This window comes from Pantherophis guttatus, chromosome 1 (genome assembly GCF_059756535.1).
Source record: "Pantherophis guttatus breed Tessera chromosome 1, ASM5975653v1, whole genome shotgun sequence".
Lineage (NCBI taxonomy): Eukaryota > Metazoa > Chordata > Lepidosauria > Squamata > Colubridae > Pantherophis > Pantherophis guttatus.
Genome location: NC_142063.1, coordinates 23,321,377 through 23,328,274, shown reverse-complemented (window position 1 = coordinate 23,328,274; position 6,898 = coordinate 23,321,377).

Below are 6,898 nucleotides of genomic sequence, written 5' to 3'. Positions count from 1 at the left end.
CGACTAAGAATCAGCTGCCTCTTGGAAGATCGTGGGAACAGATGGTGCTCTCCAGACGCAGCATTTGTTGATGCATTTATACCGCGCCTTATCTAAGGTGGGTTGTTGTGTAATCGCTAAATCGTGTCCGACTCTTCTTGACTCTTCATGGACCATAGCAACTCCAGGCACCCCTATCCTCCACAGTCTCCCTGAGTTTACCTAAATAGCATGCCCCTGCCCTGCGTCGATGACACTAACTAATCAGTCATATCTATGGAGATTCTCAGTCATCCAGGTCATGGTTGTCCCAAAGGATGGTTTTTTTCAAAAGGCGACTGGGTTTTGTTTTTGTTTGTTTTTGTTTTGTTTTTTGTTTTCTGGTGTTTTTTTTTTTTCTTGCTTTAAGAACTTCAGCTTCTTATCAAAGAAACATCTTCAAGCAAAAAACAAAGAAATCACCTTTTGAAAAAAACATCTTTGGGATATCTAGCCATCCCTTCTCCTTTTGCCTTTAATATTTCCCAATATCAGGGCCTTTCCTAGTGAATTTTCTTTTTGCATTTGGTGGCCAAAGTATTTGAGCTTCAGCTTCAGTATCTGTTCTTTCAAAGGACAGTCAAGGTTGATTTCTTTTAGCATTGATTTTCTAAGGCAGAGGTCTTCAAACTTGGCAGCTTTAAGACTTGTGGACTTCAATTCCCAGAATTCTCCAGCCAGCATAGCTGGCTGGAGAATTCTGGGAGTTGAAGTCCACAAGTCCACATAGCTGGCTGGAGAATTCTGGGAGTTGAAGTCCACAAGTCCACATAGCTGGCTGGAGAATTCTGGGAGTTGAAGTCCACAAGACCACATAGCTGGCTGGAGAATTCTGGGAGTTGAAGTCCACAAGTCCACATAGCTGGCTGGAGAATTCTGGGAGTTGAAGTCCACAAGTCCACATAGCTGGCTGGAGAATTCTGGGAGTTGAAGTCCACAAGTCCACATAGCTGGCTGGAGAATTCTGGGAGTTGAAGTCCACAAGACCACATAGCTGGCTGGAGAATTCTGGGAGTTGAAGTCCACAAGTCCACATAGCTGGCTGGAGAATTCTGGGAGTTGAAGTCCACAAGTCCACATAGCTGGCTGGAGAATTCTGGGAGTTGAAGTCCACAAGTCCACATAGCTGGCTGGAGAATTCTGGGAGTTGAAGTCCACAAGTCTTAAAGCTGCCAAGTTTGAAGACCTCTGTTCTAAGGTATCTCCATGAAAACACTTCTATTGCATTTGGTGGGTTGGGCTGAGATAGACCGGATCCCAAATCATCTGGAAGGGTCTTTGGTGGTGTGATGCCCCCCAGGACTTGAATTGAGGTGTCTTCAGGCCAGATACTTAAAACCAAACCTCTCTTCTGCACATAGCTGTGTTTTAGAAACGCCACCCTTTGGGACAGTCAGATGTTGCGATGTCTAAAAGGCATCTGATGGTTCGCATATTATACTTTTCATGGGTGTTTACATGGATGGTTCACAAATTACATTTTCACGGATACTCTGAAGAAGTGTTTCATACTGAACAATATTCGCATTGTACTCATGTTTGTTTCTGAAGTTGCCACAAGCTGTTTCCCATGACATGCCTACCTACATTTAGTCTTTTTTTAAAAAAGTTTTTTATTTTTTAAAAAAACAAAAACAACATAAAAACATCATCCTTCCGTATAATTGCAGACAGTGTTTCGATCGGTTAAAGTCATTTCGTGCTCTCAACATTTTCAAATTTTCAATTGTGACCAATGTTCTTTCATCTAACAAAAAACAAATGTTTACACATTTTATCCAAATTTCATTTCATATGTAATATTTCATTTCCATTCTTTATTGTCTATCTATTGATAAAATAGCTCCCATATCAAATAATATTGTTTATCTTCCTGTTCTCTTATTTCAAATGTCAATCTACTCATTTCAGCACAGTCCAATATTTTTTTAATAATTTCTTCATCAGTAATTATCTTCTCTCCTTTCCAATTTTTTGTAAATACAATTCTAGCTGCTGTTAAGATATTCACAATTAGATATTGCAGTTCTTTATTAAATGTCCCTGGTAAATCTCACATTTAGTCTTAATACGGTAGCAATTTATTCCATTTTCTCTGGTTTGTGCAACACACGGAATCAACTAACCAACAGCGGCAAACTTCAGACAACAGACTACAGTAGTTGTGGCCACTTTGTGCTGATGGAAGCCACATGGTTTGTCACGATGCAGATCATTTGCTACTCCTCCCCCTTGCAGAAGACTGTCAATATAGTCTCTGTATGGAAAGGTGCCTGTCTAGGACAGTACATTTTGATTTCTGCTACCTCCCAGGAGGTATAGCTAACATTCTGCATCTCTTTCCCTGCCCTTCAAAGCCATGTTGCTGTGCTTGAGCGTTTTGTTCATCATCAACAGTCATTCACCAGACCTTAAGCACATTGCCAAAAACATGTTCACACAATATATTAAACCTTAAAGACAGGTTATCACAATGCAGGTGTTATGTTCAGGTGGCACGATATGCCTCAATAGTCCTTGGTGGCAGAAGGCTACATCAGTGTGTGTCTGTGTCTGTGTCTGTGTCTGTGTAAACTCCAAGGATTGCAGACTTGTATGTCAGCTGAAGCGGACAGCCGAACAGAAAATACAAGCCACTAAAAAGGCTGTTGACTGAAGAGCAATAACTTCTATCAGAGATGCATTAGGCTACTTTGTCGGTGTGTAAAGATAACAGCCTGTCTTTTTGGTACCTTCAGGGTATTTAGAAATTGCATTATTTATGGGCAAAGCACTATGTCTTCTACAAAACAACGGGGAATAGGAAAAAAAACCTGCTGCTCTTTTTGCCTTTTGCCTTATTTCTCTTTTCTCCAGACCTGTTAATTCGCTCTAGGCATGTTTTTTTTCTCTCTCTCTTGGTTCACTTGTAAGCCGCCTTACAAGTGATTTTATTGTGTGCAGATGCTTGTAACTCCCAGATACTTCATTGCCTTGAATCTGAGTCTTCTTGAAGATGGGCACCCCCTCAACCATTTCACCCTAAGGCAGAAGAAAAAGCTGTTTGCACTGATGCACCTATAGGGAATTATTTTTTAAAAAAATTGATTTATATGCCACCCTTCTCCGGAGACTCAGGGCAGCTTACAATGCGTTAAGCAATAGCCTTCATACTTTTGTATATTTATACAAAGTCAGCTTATTGCCCCCACAAACTGGGTCCTCATTTTACCTACCTTAGAAAGGATGGAAGGCTGAGTCAACCTTGAGCCTGGTGAGATTCAAACTTACAGTAATTGCAGACAGCTGGTGTTAATCACAATGCTTTTAGTCTGCTGAGCCACCAGGCCCTTTATCATCCTCAACATAGGAAAGAAAAAAGGGAGAGAAATATAATTTGTGATGTTACCAAAAGTACATGTTTTACTCTGTTATATTTTAGCTTATTTCTCAAAGTTATTGGTTGCTTACGTGAAGGAATAAAACACAGAATGTGATCATAAAATGACTTAAAATCTTTACGTTTAAAGATTCTAGGCTCCCGATGCTCATCTTAGAAACAATTGTCTTAATGTTAAATAATATGTACAGGAGCACACATTAAATCACATTGATCTGTAGGGTTTTTTTTAACCATGAACACCTCAGGTAATGATGCTCAACCTCAACCTATTTTAGACAGAATCCACTTTAGGTAGAACACTCTCACTACAGGATAAAGGATTTCTTCAATAGGAAATGCTTTCTTCTTAGTTCCATGTGGTTCACAAATCTGCTGAGGCCTTATCTAGTCACGATATGTCCTTGTAGCTTCCTCACTGGAGTACTAGAATATGAGGCTCCCCGTGAGGGGCATTTTAATTAGCTCAGTTGAAGATTCCGGTGCTTTTGAAGGAGAAGGCAACACTTGAAAGTAAGAAGGCCACAACATAGACTGCCAACTCTTTGAAAGCTATTTGATAGTGTACTCTGGATGTCACCAAAACTGTGAATCAACGACGGACATTTTAAACCTATTTTGGGGTCTAGAGGTGAATTAAAGGTGGGCATGAGCCGTGGTGGCGCAGTGGTTAGAATGCAGTACTGCAGGCTATTTCTGTTGCCAGCAGTTCGATTCTCACCATCTCAAGGTTGACTCAGTCTTCCATCCTTCAAGGTGGGTAAAATGAGGACCCAGATTGTTGGGGGCAATATGCTGACCTTGTAAACCGTTTAGAGAGGACTGAAAGCACTGTGAAGCAGTATGTAAGTCTAAGTGCTATTGCTATTGCATAACAAAGTTGCCCAAATGCAGCAGCACAACCTCATGGTGCTGCATCACCTACAATCCATGGACTGCCTATTCCTACTTATCATGACGGAAGAACTCAAAAAGCTCAAGCAACATCTCTCTTATTTTATTTTTATTATTATTATTATTATTGCGATTTATATGCCGCCTTTCTCCCTGGGGACTCAAGGCGGCTTACAAAATGACAAATTCCAATACAAATCACAATGAAATAAAATTAAAATCAGCGACCCTATTAAAAACAGTTTAAAATTATAACAGTGTACCCCCAAACGGGTCAGTTGAGTTGACGAAAGAGCCACGTCTTCAGCTCGTGACAGAAGGAAAGAAGGTCGGGGGCTGTCCTGAGCTCGGTGGGCAATCCATTCCAGAGGGTCGGAATGAATTGCCCACCGAGGGTCGGTTATCTCTTCAATGACAGCTGCCAGTTGCTTCTCTATAGTTATTACATAAAACAAAAACTACGAAAATCATATTGGGAAACGTATGGTGCTTCATATTGGGAAACATATGGTGCTTCCACCATAGTGCTGTATGGTTTACAAGGCCCTATCCAAACAGGGTCCCCGCATGCCAGTAAAAGAATCTTAATAAGTTCACACTTTCCAACCTATGCTTTTCAGGTATGTAGTTCCATGTTTATCACTCCATTGCCAAGCAAAAATATTTACAGAAATACTTTTAACAAATTTAATCAAGTATTTATTTATTTATTATTTTATTTCGTGTATGGCAAATCAAGCATATTTTAGACCATATTAAATATTCTACTTTTCTTGCATTTTAGAATAGTGGGAATTTGGAATTATCTCTAGGCACCTAAAATTGTTCATGCCTGCCTCCGAGTTGAAACAAATGATCATAAAGAGCAGCCTTCTTTCTTTGTTGCTTTCTCTATTCCTAAGACAAAAAATTAAGAGATACAAACCTTTTAAAATCACAATATATCTGGACTTTGAGTATGTCAACAAGTGTGAAGATAACATAATCTAGCAGACACATCTTTTGATATTCAGTTGTCTTCAGACAAAAATCCATTCCCATAAAAGGCTTGAGTAAATTTAGTGGTCAAGAGATAAGGGAACTTCCTACTTCTGACTGGCCAATACTAAATTGTCAAAAACAATAGAGTGAGCAGTTCTCCTAACACAAATATTTAAATAATAGATCCTCTGCAATAATCTGTAGTACAATTGGTGAACTTCCTCCTAATTTTAGAGTTTCAAATGGGGCCGTTTGACAGATGTCCAGAATTCAAGGTAGCAAAAATCAAATGGTTACAAACAGCTCAAAATCTCATCTCATTCTAATAAATTGGTATGTGCAGTTCAGTGTTGCAGAATGTGATTTTAAAAAATCCTTAATTTCTGGTTCAAACGGGGGCAAATGAGCCAATGAAAACATTTACCCCAAACTGTGATCTTTTTGTAATAAACATTCTAACCCGTGTATATAGGAAAGGGGAAGAAGAGAGAATGAGGCCAGGCTACAGGGAAGAAATAATTTTTATGGTTTTTTTTTATTCTTTGTTCACTGGTTTCCTCTTTGTTATTTTAATCTCTTCCCATAAATTTTCTTTTTTTGTAACAAGCATAAACCACAGACCCCACTTCATCCTTACCATTACTGTCCTGCTGATATGCCAATTCTGTTTTTCAAAATCAAACAAGTCACAGTCATCAGCCAACTCTTGCAGCTCAAGGCAAGTAAGTAACAATACAAATCAAAAGTACAAAAACTTACAATGAAAAATACAAAATTTCACACCTCTGATGCCCTCTGGAAGAGCTCCATTTTCAGCTGCTTCCATGAAGCAGCCAGAGTTGGAGCCAAATACACTTCCCATGGAAGAACATTCAACCCAGGGTTACACATAAATATGGTTGAGGCACTATTCTTGGTGGAGGCTTTAAAGGTCTGGATGGGGAGAAGCAGACTCAATACCACCAAGATAGAGTGGAAGTAGGTTTGGCAGCTAAGATGTGTTTAATTCAAGATGCAGTTCCCCAGATAAAACTAGCTTGTAATCTGGAGGTGTTCTTAAGAGTCTATTTTGCATAATTCTGTCTAGCTGCTACAACTAGAGTAGATCAAAAGACGCACTCACAGTTGCTCATGCCCAGATCATTTTTATTTGATTATTGCAACTCATACACTATGGAGCTGCCTTTGAAAACTACATCATGGGGCAGAGGCTCAACCAACTAAGGAAGCCTTTTTATGGCTTTTATCATAAATTCACATCTTTTAGCTACAATTATTGCTACCCCTCTTGCTTTTTCTTTTTTTTTTAATTTGATTTATATGCCGCCCTTCTCCGGAGACTCAGGGCGGCTTACAATGCGTTAAGCAATAATCTTCATACTTTCATATATTTATAAAAGTCAGTTTATTGCTCCCATAATCTGGGTCCTCATTTTGATGTACCAAATGCCTTTTCATATACATCAGCCCAGTATAACTTAAGTTCATTCACCCCTTCTTTCTTTTGATGTGTTTCTTGTAAAAATACAATATATATTTTCTCTTTGTTAATTGATTTTTCAATTCTTGCTCATTTATATTCAACGATTTCCCCATCTATCCCACATATGACATATTCCCTTTGGT